The sequence below is a fragment of the Crinia signifera genome, chromosome 7 (genome assembly GCF_055691185.1).
Source record: "Crinia signifera chromosome 7, ASM5569118v1, whole genome shotgun sequence".
Classification (NCBI taxonomy): Eukaryota; Metazoa; Chordata; class Amphibia; order Anura; family Myobatrachidae; genus Crinia; species Crinia signifera.
In genome coordinates, this window is record NC_139223.1 from 41,043,446 (window position 1) to 41,059,573 (window position 16,128).

Genomic DNA, 16,128 nt, shown 5'->3' on the forward strand with positions numbered 1-16,128 from the left:
GGCCCTACCCCCCGCAGTCAGCCCTAGGCCCTTACATGCAACAGGCCTACCAGCCGCAATGGGGGTACGCCCACACGGCGGGCCCAGGCCCCCAGGTTTTCCAGGGCCCCGGTATGGGAGGGCTCTACCCCAATTAATTGGGGCATGGTTGGGCAGGGCAACTGCAATTTACCCCGCAGTACCCGCCTGGCCCATACGGTGTTTTCCCACAGGGTTTCACATCCCAGGCCCAGGCGGCCGGCAGCGCCACCGTCACGTCTGCCACGGGGCCACAGCGCAGTAGGGAGGGAGTATTGCCAGGTGTCCCCAATGCCTCACTAACCAGTCTTGCTTCTTCCGAGGTGTCGGCCGTCCAGCAGACTTCGGTACCAGATGAGGCACGTCCCTCCAGAGATGGCAACCGTGAGGCTGAACAGGAACGGCGAACAACACGCACGACGCCGGCTCCCACAGCCGAAGCAACATCGGGCACCTCAGGAGCCGCCGCAGGAACATCTCAGGCCGCCGGGTCTCTTGGGGCAGAAGACATACCGGGTGATGGTGAGCACGATGACGATGATGCTTATTCTGCTTGCTCCACATCTGGCCAGTCATCTGGTAGCAGTGACGGGTCAGATACCGGTAGGCGCCCCCGTAAACTAGCCCGGTTAGTTGCACGTGCAGTGGCTAAAAAGGTGGGTGGTAGCAAGCAGGCCCCTAAGGCTAAACCCGCAGAGAAAACACAGCCCCCCACTGACATGGTGCACTGCAGCAACACAGCGGTAGTCCGCGGCTTGCGCAGGGGCATAAAAGGCAAAATAGCCAAGGGGAAATTCGTGGACGTCTTCATGTTGACGACCGAAATGAAGGAGGAGCACGAAAAGGCCAGGAAAGCTGCTGGGGCAGGGGAAAACCCTTACAGGAGCTTTCACAACTGGCTGAAGGGCTTCCTCATATTTGGGTCTTGTTACCTCGACACCAGGCCTGAGGAACACAACAATTTCCTTAGGTACATTTATTTGGTGAACGAGACGTTCATAGCTTACAAGGGCTCAGCGTGGAGGGACTATGATGACAAGTTTCGTCTTGCGCACGACGGCACCCGAGTGATGCCCATGGGCCTTAAGCACGTGGAAATTTGGTTGGAGGTCATTGGGAAGGGCCACACAGGGGCAGAGGCAACACACAAGAAGCCCTTTCTTGGGGGGAAGAAGGCGGCCAAACCCGCCGCCAAAGGCAGGTGTTTTGCGTTCAACCACTCCAAGTGCGACAGGGGTGCGAAATGCCGTTTTCGCCACGAATGCCGCAATTGTGGAGCCAACCACCCGGCCAAGTCCTGTAAGTCAGGCACGGGGGGCGAGCACAGCGCTGGTGCTAAGTAAAGCCCCCTCCCCCATAGTCATAGAGCAGTTAGAACTGCGGTTGCGATCCTACCCCAACAGGGAGGATGCCTCATTTTTGTTAAACGGTTTTCGTTACGGTTTTAGTTTGCCAATTCCAGAGGATGTCAGGGTAGTGTCCCACAGGAACCTTAAATCGGCAATGGAGTTCCCCGAGGTGGTGAGACAGAAAGTACAGGCCGAAGTGGCGTTGGGCAGGATGGTTGGCCCATTCGCCTCTGACCCAGTGAGTGACTTGTGTTTCTCGCCGTTAGGCGTGGTGCCCAAGAAAGCTCCGGGGAAGTATCGACTTATACAACATCTGTCTCACCCTCATGGGGCATCCATTAACGATGCCATCCCCGATGCGTTGTGCAGCGTCAAATACCAGCTGTTTGATGAGGTGCTGGCATTAGTTCGGGGGTTCGGCAGGGGCGCCCTGATGGCAAAGCTGGACATTGAGTCCGCTTTCCGACTCCTACCGTTACACCCAAAATCTTTCAGATTTATGGGTTTCCGATTAGACGGGGGGATTTTCCTCGATAAATGTCTGCCCATGGGTTGCTCCGTCTCCTGCTCATACTTTGAGAAATTCAGCACTTTCCTACATTGGTGCGTCCAGGAAACCTCCGGGTGCCCCGGGGTGGCGCATTACCTGGATGATTTTCTCTTTGTGGGACCTGGAGGCGGAGACACTTGCGCTTTTGTGTTGTCCGCGGCGATTCGGGTGTTCCAAACCCTTGGGGTGCCCATCGCGGCGGACAAGACGGAGGGGCCCACGTGCGTGATATCGTATCTCTGCATCGAGATCGACACTGCGGCCGGCTGTTGTCGCCTCCCGGCTGACAAAGTCAGCAAATTGCTGGGGCTCATAGGGGAATGCTTGCCGCGTAAGAAAGCGCAACTGCGGCAGGTACAGTCACTCCTGGGCTCCCTGAATTTCGCATGCAGGGTCATACCGATGGGCAGGGTTGGAGAGGGCCACAGCAGGGACACGGGACCCACACCACATGGTCAGGTTGTCCAGGGAAATCAGAGACGACATGGTCGTCTGGGCATCATTCCTGGTTAACTTTAACCGGGAATTGCTCTGGCCCTCTGAACCGGCGCCAAATGCCAGGCTTCAGCTATTCACAGACGCGGCAGGGTCCACAGGTTTCGGGGCGTTTTTCCAGGGGGAGTGGTGCGCAGCGCCATGGCCTCAGTCATGGGTCGACAGAGGTTTCACTGCCAACTTACTCTTATTGGAACTCTTTCCCATAATAGTGGCAGTGGGGTTATGGGCACGGAAGTTAGCGAACCAGACAATCGTGTTCTGGTGCGATAACCTGGGTGTTGTGCACGCTATTAACAACCAGCGCACCTCATCCCCCCAAGCCCTGCGCCTGTTGCAGCATTTAGTACTACACTGCCTACAGCACAACATACATTTCATGGCGCGTCACGTCCCGGGGGTAGATAATTGCATAGCTGATGCGTTGTCTCGGTTCAACTTCGCGAAGTTCCGCGAGTTGGCACCCAACGCATCTCCCCTTGGGCTTACTTGTCCATGTTCTGTGTGGCAGATTGTAGAGCAGACATGATGGGGCTAGCATTGCGATCCCTGGCCCCCTCCACCCGTAGGGCGTACGCTGCGGCACAGCAAGACTGGGAGGCGTTCCAGGAGTCCCCGGCGAACAGCGGTAAGTCGGTCGATGACCGTTTGCTGGCGTTCGTATGGGGCCATTACAAAGCTGGCAGGTCTAAATCCGCCATGTCATCAGCCCTAGCGGGGATATCCTTCCACGCCAAATTGCTCGGGGTGCGTGATCCCACCAAGTCCTTTGTATTGACTAAGGCCTTGCGTGGGTGGGCTAAAGAACGCCCTGTAGCAGCGGATTCGCGCAAGCCAATCGACCCGGGCATGCTCAGGCAGTTAATTAACTGTGTGCAGAGCGTGGCGGACAGCGCAGAGGAGGCGTCGCTCTTTCGAGCGGCATTCTCATTTGCGTTCTTTGGGGCCTTCAGGGTGAGCGAGCTTGTAGCGGCCAATAAGAATGCCACTGATTCCGGTTTGCGGTATGAAGACATGGTCTTCCAGGAAGGTTTAGTCCTTTGCAAAATCCGCCGGTCCAAGACCGATCAGTTGGGCAAGGGCCGCTGGGTCACCCTAAGGTCCCAGCCAGAAGGGGACATATGCCCTGTGCGCCTTGCCGCGGCATATTTGCCTCTGAGGCCGGCACCCCCGGCACAGTTCTTTGCGCACGCTGATGCATCACCCTTGACGCGCTTTCAATTCACTGCTGTGTTTAAGCGCTGTGTGGCTGCGTTGGGTTTGGAGGTCGCCGACTACGGGACGCATTCGTTCCGTATTGGTGCGGCCACCAACGCAGCAGCGGAGGGCCTTCCAGTGAATGCCATTCAGCAACTCGGCCGCTGGAAGTCCTCCACTTATAAATCTTATATACGTTTAGATAAGGTTTAGCACGCGCCTTCGGCGCTGGATCCAAAAACTATGTTTACAATCGGTTTTGTAACGGCAGCGTTACGGAATCGACGGTGTGAAGGGAATTTTTTACTTTTTCCTCCGATAGTGGGCTAATTACAATTGGCTTTCCCCCCTCAAGTCCACCGGAGGTTTTTTAAGGTTTTCCCCTTCACTTGGATTCTAGTGTACTAATTCATGTTGTGCATTATATGTCTAACCCTACGTTGTGCATTATACAGTTTAAGTTTGAATGCTAACCGGTTAGGGTTTTCTTTTTCAGCCCTTCCCCCCCCTTCAACGACTCATGCCACTGTCTGGTTCGTCGGGCATTCATACATTTTCTGGGCATCCAACCATCAGTTAGCTGTCAGGGCCCGGGCAGAGCTAGGGGCGAAGGCAGTACATTGGTTTGGTGTCAGGGGTCTCCGGTGGGATGGTCTTTTACCATTATTGTCTGATAAAGAGCGTCGCTGGGGTCGCCCGGATGTGTTGGTAATACACCTAGGAGGTAACGACTTAGGCCGGGGAACCAGCATAGGCCTTATTTTGAGGATCGAGGCTGATCTTAAGACTCTGGTAGGCCTTTGGCCTGGATTGCGGATAGTTTGGTCCGACATAGTGCCTCGTTTCAACTGGAGAGGCTGCTGGAACCCCAAGTCATTAGAGAAGATCAGACGCAAGGTCAACTTTGCGGTCACCTCCATGGGAGGCACAGCGGTTAGACACCCCTCTTTAGCACTGGAGACCCCATCCTTCTACAGAAGGGATGGTGTACACTTGTCCGAATCAGGCATGGCTGTTCTACTTCAGGACTTGTTTCAGTTGTTGTAGATAGGGGATTAGGTTTGTGTTACTCTGGTTGACTTAGTTATTGATTGGTTTGGCGGGCTTGGGTTCTACAGTAATTGTCTTTAAGTGGCAATTTTTGAACCCAGCTGTGGCGGGAGGGCGCTCTCGATCAGCAGTCCAGTTTGAAGTACAGGTGGTCACTGTGAGGTATTGCCACCCTCTGCCAGGAAGGCTGGTGAGTTCTGCCCCCGAGGGGGGACGCAGGACACTTTTAGAACTGTCCTCATTAGGCCCTAGGAGGGGCGGCAAGACAGTCACAGCGCAGGCTGGCTTTGAATTCAATGGGGGCGGTTTCTTCGCCCCAGTTACAAGTTGGGGCGTTGCAGTCGCCGCCATTGCTAACTTTATGACTGGCTGGTTGTCAAGCGCTCTCTAGGCCATCCCTTTCAATAGGGTCATACCACAATAAATACCCTTTACCTTTTTAAACTTATGCAGTGGTTGTCCGTGTCGTTATTTCAGGTCACGTGTCCGTGTGAGTTATTTCAGGTCATGTGTCCGTGTGATTTACTGCTAGGGGTAATCAAGGTTTAAGTTGAAAGAAAAGGTTCATCTCAATAATGCATTAGACGCCTTAGAGAGAGCGAGGGCTGCCTAGGCATGAGGGAATATAAGAGTCGGTGCGGTTTGGGATGGTATGACAAAGATAGAAATCAGAGTGTCACTTACCCATAGAAGTGCTGTGTAGATGGGGTAGCCAATCAGGTGTAGAAGGGGTGGTAGCTTAGGTGGAGGTATATAAGAGGTAGTCAGATGATCCATCTTCCTCTTGAGTCTGGATTCCCACCCTCCCTCCCTTGTGCTAACCTACCGCATGGCCTTTGGCCGTCACCCAAATTTGGCTCTCATCAATTCTAATTTAATTGGCGGGAGGGCGCTCTCGATCAGCAGTCCAGTTTGAAGTACAGGTGGTCACTGTGAGGTATTGCCACCCTCTGCCAGGAAGGCTGGTGAGTTCTTCCCCCGAGGGGGGACGCAGGACACTTTTAGAACTGTCCTCATTAGGCCCTAGGAGGGGCGGCAAGACAGTCACAGCGCAGGCTGGCTTTGAATTCAATGGGGGCGGTTTCTTCGCCCCAGTTACAAGTTGGGGCGTTGCAGTCGCCGCCATTGCTAACTTTATGACTGGCTGGTTGTCAAGCGCTCTCTAGGCCATCCCTTTCAATAGGGTCATACCACAATAAATACCCTTTACCTTTTTAAACTTATGCAGTGGTTGTCCGTGTCGTTATTTCAGGTCACGTGTCCGTGTGAGTTATTTCAGGTCATGTGTCCGTGTGATTTACTGCTAGGGGTAATCAAGGTTTAAGTTGAAAGAAAAGGTTCATCTCAATAATGCATTAGACGCCTTATGTCACTACTAGTGATTATCGTATTATACAGTACTGTTCATTCTAGCATCCGCTATCTCTGAAAACCCATGCAGTTCCTCTTCCCTGCCTGGAGTGTCGCTGTCTGCTGTAGTGCTTCTAGCACAGTGTGATCTGTATATCAGCACTGATATGCAAACCAGACCTGTGCGACAGTGACTCACTAACAGCACCAGTTGCAGTGAGGCAGGAATGGGGCTGTCCTGTGTGCTACTGCTGAATGGCTGGCGAGACTGTCTTTCACTGTCAGCTACTGTACCACCCACAGCAGCAGCACACAGCCACACACACATATGAAAGCCCAGCCAGCAGTGATACTGTCATGTTTGTTAATGGTTTTTTTTTATCAGTCTCTTAAGTTTTTAATGAATATAAATCAAGGAGAGAGTGAGCTGGCTGCAAAGCATTGAAAGCAGCACACATTGACACATAAAAGAAAAAACAAAGATTGAGAAAAACATCGGGGGAGAAATCTAGCGATGTAGATGAAACATTGGATCCTCAACATTGCAGGGTTAAACATCGAACATTGGAACCATAAATCCGATGTTAACGATGAAACATCATATGATTACCCATCCCTACTATACAGTTAAGTTAACCTCTGCAGTACCCAGTGTCCCTGAAATGAGGCAGCAGAATAAATAAAGCACATGTATGTTTTCCAAAACAAAACAACAAATATTCATACACATTCCTGTACATTGCTTCAAAAAAACAGTCCCAGTATTTCTTTCTGGGGTGTTACATATGACAGGTGAGGTTCTACCTCCCCTGTCTACCTTGACTACACAACCCCGGGGTTCCATGCTGCTCTTGGTGACTCGAGTTGGTGGTTCAGGTCCAAATCAAAAAATTTAAGGTCAAAGTGATAGGCAAAACCAGTGCTAGTAGTTGTCAACCATATAACATGGACAATCAGGAGCACAACTCTGTAAACCCATCATAATGGAACTTAGGATGACAGTTGGGCAGTTTATTAGAATCTTTTGTTTCAAATTAATATCAATATATATATATATATATATATTTTTTTTTTAACCCTGAGGTGTTGCTGATACGTACTCTAGGGTGCCGGGGTTCAAGAAAGTTTAGGAACCAGCTAGTATGGATCCCATATCAATGTATTGCATAACTACATTTATGATTTATCATTAATGTTTAACATGCAGTTCAAGAATGACAGCAGTCACATAGAGTGACTTAACACAACACTACATATTGTATATATTTACTTAGAAAATTCTGACAATAAAGTAAAATTAGGGCCGATTATCTATATTTTTAAGTTTCCGTTAGTTTACAGCTCTGTTTCGAGTGTTCTATAAGAAGAAAAGGGCCCTCTCTTTGGCACAAGTACAGTACTTTAACCCCTTCCCGACATTTGACGTACATTTACGTCATGGTCGGGATGTACTTCCCGACACATGGCATAAATGTACGTCATGACTTTAAAGTGTCACTGCGTCTAGAGACGCAGTGACAGAGGGACGATGTCTGCTGTCCCTGACAGCAGACATGTCCCTGCATGCCCAGGGGGGGCTGCGATGCCGCCCCCCCGTTGGCGATCACTGTGATTGGCTGTTCAGTGTGAACAGCCATTCACAGCATTTTCCTGTGTTACCAGCGAATCAGACGCTCGGTAACACAGGTGTCAATCACCGCCGGGCGTCAGGGGGCATGAGGGGGTCATCGGTGACGACGACACCTCACCCCACCTGCCCCCAAGGCTGTGATTGGTCCGTCGGACCGACAGCCAATCACAGCCAAGGCGCGACATTTAAACTAACGGTGACTGCGCTGCAGACGCCATTCCGGTCTCGAATTGCGTGCAGAGCGGTCACCGTGCCTATCTGCCGTGATACTGACCTGATCCTTGCAAATACTTACCTGATCCTTGCAAATACCTTAACTGATCACCTGATCACTGCTTGTAGCGTGCTGGATGCTTCCTGGATCTGACTTCTTGTGACTTCCTGCTGCTGCTGCAGTGTAATAGAGAGATAGAGAGAGAGATAGAGAGAGATAGAGAGAGATAGAGAGATAGTGACAGAGAGTGCTATATTTTGTGTCTGCTACCCCCCCTTTTTGGGGGTGCAGGATTTTTTTTTATATATATAACTGTCAGTGCTGCTGCTGCAGTGTCATAGAGTGATAGATAGTGATAGATAGTGAGAGGTAGAGAGATAGAGAGATAGTGATAGAGAGTGCTATATTTTGTGTCTGCTACCCCCCCTTTTTGGGGGTGCAGTTTTTTTTTAATATATATATAACTGTCAGTGCTGCTGCTGCAGTGTCATAGAGTGATAAATAGTGATAGATAGTGAGAGATAGAGAGATAGAGAGAGATAGTGACAGAGAGTGATAGAGAGTGCTATATTTTGTGTCTGCTACCCCCCCTTTTTGGGGGTGCAGGGTTTTTTTTTATATATATAACTGTCAGTGCTGCTGCGGCAGTGTCATAGAGTGATAGATAGTGAGAGATAGAGAGATAGAGAGAGATAGTGACAGAGAGTGATAGAGAGTGCTATATTTTGTGTCTGCTACCCCCCCTTTTGTGCTGATCAGTATATCTGTGCTGATCAGCAACTTTTTGGGGGTGCAGGGGTTTTTTTTTTTATATACAGTATACCTGTCAGTTGCTGCCAGTTGCACTGTCAGTTGCACCAAAGGTTGTGCACCTGCTGCCCCTCACTGGTAATCAGTGTCGCATCAGTGATCACCTTTTTTTTTTTTTGAGGGTGCTGTGGGGTCTTTTTTTAATTTTTTTTTTACACACACTGTGATTTTGTGGGTGTCCTGTGGCCACTGTGCGCTGATCAGTGACGTACATCACTGATCAGCTTTTTCGGCACAGGGTTGATCTTTTATTTATTTTTTTTTGATCAAATTCCTGTTGCCTTTGAGCGCTGTTCAGTGACGGACGTTACTGACCAACATCTGTGCTCAATTTTTGGCGCAGGACCTTTTTTTTTTTTTTTTTTTTTTGCACTACATACACACTACACACTACACACTATATACCCCCCCCGGGTTGAAATAAAGTTTGTACCCCCCCTACACTATACACGTGTTGAAACATTTCACTACCAGAAACACAAGAATAAAAATGTCATCCCAAATGTCATCCCAAATGTCATCCCAGTCATCCAGAAGAATGTATTCAGCGGAGGAGGCATATGCCATGCTTGCCTCTGACTCTGACACAGCCAGTGAGGCAAGCGGGGAATTTGAAGGATTCATCTTAAGCTCCTCTTCCTCCTCTAGTGATGAGGGACCCCCTCAAAGACGCCCCCGTAGAGCAGCTGAGACCCCCCCCCCCCAATAATTGATCTCGTATGGACCCCACCACCAGACAATTTTGAGCCCCAGGTTCCTGAGTTTTTGGCCATGCCAGGAATCCAATTTGATTCCACAGGTCTCAGAGAAATTGACTTTTTCAAATTATTTTTCTCTGATGATTTTATAAATTTAATGGTGGACCAAACTAATTTATATGCCCAGCAGTTTATTGCTCAAAACCCCACGTCATCATTTGCTAGGTGGACCCCTGTAAATGCAGTAGAGATGATGACGTTTTGGGGTCTGGTGTTTCATATGGGCATAGTAAAAAAGCCAGAAATTAGGCAATATTGGAGTACAGATGTTCTGTACAGCACCCCATTTTACCGTATGGCCATGACTCGGGCTCGTTTTGAGATAATCCTTAAATTTTTGCATTACAACGATAATGCACAGTGCCCACCCAGAGATGATCCCACCTTTGACCGGCTATTCAAAGTCAGGCCGGTCATTGATCATTTCAGTGCCAAATTTGCAGAGATGTACATCCCTGAAAAATGTATTTGTATTGACGAGTCCCTTATACATTTTAAAGGAAGGGTTAAATTCCGCCAGTACCTTCCCAGTAAGAGGGCAAGGTATGGCATAAAAATGTATAAGCTGTGTGAAAGCACCTCAGGGTACACCCACATGTTTAGGGTATAGGAAGGGAAGGATTCAAGAATTGAACCGCCAGAATGCCCCCCCTCCCTCGTAGGTGTTAGTGGAAAAATTGTCTGGGATTTAGTGCACCCCTTCCTGGATAAAGGTTATCACCTCTATGTGGATAACTTTTACACTAGCATCCCCCTGTTTAAGGCCCTTGGTTCAAGAGGTACAGCAGCTTGCGGTACTGTGCGCAAGAACCAAAGAGGCCTCCCAAAAATGCACATTGCCCAAGTAATGAGAAGGGGTGAAAGCAGGGGAATATGCACCGAAAATATGTTGTTGGTCAAATATAAGGACAAGAGGGATGTCCTTATACTGACAACAATTCACGGAGACAGTACCACCTCCGTCCCTGTACGAGGTACCAGTACCCACACCTCAAAACCTAATTGTATCCTGGATTACAATAGGTACATGGGCGGAGTGGATCTTTCAGATCAGGTACTGAAGCCGTACAATGCCCTGTGGAAAACAAAAATCTGGTACAAGAAGCTGGCCGTGTATATCATCCAGATGGCACTGTATAACGCTTACGTGCTATTCCGTTCTACCGGCCAGAGGGGGACATTTATGCACTTTCAAGAGGAAGTCATAAAGGGCCTAATATTTGGGAACCAGCAGGCAGAGGGCCCCAGTACTTCTAGTACTGGCCCCCGTATTGTACCAGGGCAGCATTTTCCTGATGAAATCCCCTCCACTGGAAAAAAGGGCAGGACACAAAAAAGGTGCAAAGTTTGCTATAAAAAGGGAATAAGAAAGCAAACTATTTTCCAGTGTGACACTTGCCCCGACAAACCCGGCCTATGTATAAAGGAGTGTTTTAAAATATACCACACATCTATGGATTATTAGGTTCATAATTTCACCGTGCTTCGGGGGTCTTGCTAATGCCACATAGCACCCACCATTCATTCCACCAGAATCTGAGCCGCAAAATCCAAAAATCACTCCTTCCCTTCATGAGTCCTGCCATGCACCCAACTGGTATTTTTTGGTCACATGTGAGGCATTGCCGTACTCCGGAGAAATTGGGGCACAGATTTTGGGGTGCTTTTTCTCCTTCATACCTTCTGAAAATGAAAAATTTTGAGCCAGAACTGCATTTTTGTGTAAAAAAATGTAATTTTTCATTTTCACTGCCCAGTTGTATCAAAATTGGTGAAACCCCTGGGGGTTTTAAATGTACACTATACCCCTAGATGAATTCCCTGAGGGGTGTAGTTTGCAAAATGGGGTCACTTGTGGGGGGGTTCCACTGTATTGGTGCTTTGGGGGTCTTGCAAATGTGACATAGCACCCACCAACATTCCACCAGAATTTGTGCTGCAAAATCCAAATATCACTCCTTCCCTTCTGAGTCCTGCCACTTTTTGGTCACACATGAGGCATTGCCGTACTCGGGAGAAATTGGGGCACAGATTTTGGGGTGCTTTTTCTCCTTCATACCTTCTGAAAATGAAAAATTTTGAGCCAGAACTGCATTTTTGTGTAAAAAAATGTAATTTTTCATTTTCACTGCCCAGTTGTATCAAAATTGGTGAAACCCCTGGGGGTTTGAAATGTACACTATACCCCTAGATGAATTCCCTGAGGGGTGTAGTTTGCAAAATGGGGTCACTTGTGGGGGGGTTCCACTGTATTGGTGCTTTGGGGGTCTTGCTAATGCGACATAGCACCCACCAACATTCCACCAGAATTTGTGCTGCAAAATCCAAATATCACTCCTTCCCTTCTGAGTCCTGCCACTTTTTGGTCACACATGAGGCATTGCCCTACTCGGGAGAAATTGGGGCACAGATTTTGAGGTGCTTTTTCTCCTTCATACCTTCTGAAAATGAAAAATTTTGAGCCAGAACTGCATTTTTGTGTAAAAAAATGTAATTTTTCATTTTCACTGCCCAGTTGTATCAAAATTGGTGAAACCCCTGGGGGTTTGAAATGTACACTATACCCCTAGATGAATTCCCTGAGGGGTGTAGTTTGCAAAATGGGGTCACTTGTGGGGGCGTTCCACTGTATTGGTGCTTTGGGGGTCTTGCTAATGCGACATAGCACCCACCAACATTCCACCAGAATCTGAGCCGCAAAATCCAAAAATCACTCCTTCCCTTCTGAGTCCTGCCATGCACCCAAATGGTATTTTTTGGTCACATGTGAGGCATTGCCCTACTCGGGAGAAATTGGGGCACAGATTTTGAGGTGCTTTGTCTCCTTCATTCCTTGTGAAAATGAAAAATTTTGAGCCAGAACTGCATTTTTGTGTAAAAAATGTAATTTTTCATTTGCACAGCCCAGTTGTATCAAAATTGGTGAAACCCCTGGGGGTTTGAAATGTACACTATACCCCTAGATGAATTCCCTGAGGGGTGTAGTTTGCAAAATGGGGTCACTTGTGGGGGGGTTCCACTGTATTGGTGCTTGGGGGGTCTTGCTAATGCGACATAGCACCCACCAACATTCCACCAGAATCTGAGCTGCAAAATCCAAAAATCACTCCTTCCCTTCTGAGTCCTGACATGCACCCAAATGGTATTTTTTGGTCACATGTGAGGCATTGCCGTACTCGGGAGAAATTGGGGCACAGATTTTGGGGTGCTTTTTCTCCTTCATACCTTCTGAAAATGAAAAATTTTGAGCCAGAACTGCATTTTTGTGTAAAAAAATGTAATTTTTCATTTTCACTGCCCAGTTGTATCAAAATTGGTGAAACCCCTGGGGGTTTGAAATGTACACTATACCCCTAGATGAATTCCCTGAGGGGTGTAGTTTGCAAAATGGGGTCACTTGTGGGGGGGTTCCACTGTATTGGTGCTTTGGGGGTCTTGCTAATGCGACATAGCACCCACCAACATTCCACCAGAATCTGAGCTGCAAAATCCAAAAATCACTCCTTCCCTTCTGAGTCCTGCCATGCACCCAAATGGTATTTTTTGGTCACATGTGAGGCATTGCCGTACTGGGGAGAAATTGGGGCACAGATTTTGGGGTGCTTTGTCTCCTTTATTCCTTGTGAAAATGAAAAATTTTGAGCCAGAACTGCATTTTTGTGTAAAAAATGTAATTTTTCATTTGCACAGCCCAGTTGTATCAAAATTGGTGAAACCCCTGGGGGTTTGAAATGTACACTATACCCCTAGATGAATTCCCTGAGGGGTGTAGTTTGCAAAATGGGGTCACTTGTGGGGGGGTTCCACTGTATTGGTGCTTGGGGGGTCTTGCTAATGCGACATAGCACCCACCAACATTCCACCAGAATCTGAGCTGCAAAATCCAAAAATCACTCCTTCCCCTCTGAGTCCTGCCATGCACCCAAATGGTATTTTTTGGTCACATGTGAGGCATTGCCGTACTCGGGAGAAATTGGGGCACAGATTTTGGGGTGCTTTTTCTCCTTCATACCTTTTGAAAATGAAAAATTTTGAGCCAGAACTGCATTTTTGTGTAAAAAAATGTAATTTTTCATTTTCACTGCCCAGTTGTATCAAAATTGGTGAAACCCCTGGGGGTTTGAAATGTACACTATACCCCTAGATGAATTCCCTGAGGGGTGTAGTTTGCAAAATGGGGTCACTTGTGGGGGGGTTCCACTGTATTGGTGCTTGGGGGGTCTTGCTAATGCGACATAGCACCCACCAACATTCCACCAGAATCTGAGCTGCAAAATCCAAAAATCACTCCTTCCTTTCTGAGTCCTGCCATGCACCCAAATGGTATTTTTTGGTCACATGTGAGGCATTGCCGTACTCGGGAGAAATTGGGGCACAGCTTTTGGGGTGCGTTGTCTCCTTCATTCCTTGTGAAAATGAAAAATTTTGAGCCAGAACTGCCTTTTTGGGTACTTATGTATTATCTGGACTCCCATGTTAAATGCACCCCATTTTTTCATACCCCTACTATCCAACTACACATGGAGTTGATTTTATATAGTGTGGCGAGCGCAGCGAGCCACCGTGCCCGAAGCGTGGCGAGCGCAGCGAGCCCCGCGAGGGGACGCGGCCTCATAAGAAAAACGGAAGCCCAGATATTACATAAGTACCCATTTTTGTGTAAAAAAATGTAATTTTTCATTTTCACTGCCCAGTTGTACCACAATTGGTGAAACCCCTGGGGGTTTGAAATGTACACTATACCCCTAGATGAATTCCCTGAGGGGTGTAGTTTGCAAAATGGGGTCACTTGTGGGGGGGTTCCTAAATTTTAGCATCTTATGGTGCCTAGAAACCTACATGGTGCCTAAAAAATAATCTCATAAAAAGGAGGCTCCAAAATCAAGTAGGTGCTCCTTCTATTATGAAGCCTGTGGTTTGGTCAGCGTGCACACTAGGGCCACATATAGGATATTCATGAAAACAAAAGAATTGGGGGAATCAATTTTTAGTCACATTTCTCTAGTAAAATCTATTGTGTTCCTTAGAAAAATGTATTAAAATTGCAAATCTGCAAAAAAAATGAAATTTTGAAATTTCACCTACACTTTGTTTTAATTCCTGTGAAACACCTAAAGGGTTAACAAACTTCCAAAATGCTGTTTTGAATACTGTGAGGGGTGCAGTTTTTGAAATGGCATCATTTATGGGGGTGTCTCACATACAAGTCCCTCAAAGTCACATCAGAACTGAACTGGTCCCTAAAAAAATCAGTGTTTGAAATTTTCTTGAAAATTTGAGAATTTGCTATTCATATTGTAAGCCTCCTAGTGTCCAAAAAAATTAAAAGGAAGTTGAAATAATGATGGAAACATAAAGTAGACATATGGTCTATGTTAGTTATTAACTATTTTGAGTGGTATGATTATTTGTCTCACAAGCAGAAAATTTAACATTTTGCAAATTGCTAAATTTTCCATTTTTTTACGACATTTTGGTATTTTTCACAAAAAAACACAGACTGTATCGACCCAAATTTACCACTAATTTGAAGTACAATGTGTCACGAGAAAACAATCTCAAAATCACTGGGATAAGTAAAAGCAAAAAAAAGTTATCCCCACTTAAGTGATACATGTCAGATTTGAAAAAAAGGGCTCTGTCAGGAAGGCAAAAACATGCTGTGTCAGGAAGGGGTTAAACTCAGTGTTATGCTGAAAGACAAAGGTGATTCGAGGATTGGAGACACCAGTGCTGACATAAGCCCCTCCTCCCACAGACCTAATAAATGCTCAAGAGAAATACAGGTAGAACAACGCGCTAGTAGAACAGGAAACAAAGGTTCAGAAGCAAACTGAAAGCATAGTAAATTAGCTCAGGGCAGTGAGAAAATCTCAGCATTACATAACAAGAAAAGAAGTTTGTAAACTGAACTAAAGATACATCCCCGAGTAGAGAATGTGAATGTTCTAAAACAATTGGGAATCCAAGAAGACGAAACAGAATACACAAATGAAATAAAAAAAGTGGAACACATTGTACTGTCTGTTGTATAAAATAAAGCAAAGTATTTGCATTGGACAATGCTAGTAGCACAGTTCCACCTGGAGAATTATTAAAATGGAAAACATGCCAGTTATACCATTCCGTAACAAAACTTCCCATACTTGGTCTCATGGCTGGATCCTAGGAGGGGTGAAAGGGGCGGTCGTCCCGGGGCCCCTACACATTAGGGGCCCCCACACTCTCCCCCTGCATGCTGGTACTGAAATGGGAGAACAGGATGATTCAGTTGTGTCTCCGATTTCCCCATTACACAACTGCTGCCAGCGCCACCCGCTGCTTAAATCACTGTCAGCTTCTCGCAGGATTTCACAGTCACCGCCGTGGCCGATGGTATTTCTACAACGTGCAGAAGCAGAGAGTCACATATCAATTATTGTGAATTATTCATAAATAATTGTGTTATTCTTCATATTATGCCAGATTTTTGGAACATTAGGGTACATTTGCAAAGTGTGAGTGTCTTTTTGGTTTTCCAAAAAATACTATGGGTGAAATGTAAAAAGAGCGAAAATCAGAAAGTGGGAGATTTAGCAAGAAATCTCCAGGTTTTTTAAAGTGGCAATCATTTTACCTCCAATAGATCACTTTTATTGATGGGGCCCCCACTTAATCCAGCCCTGGTGGACCCCATTGCGTTGCCTTTGATGTTCGCTAGCTACCCT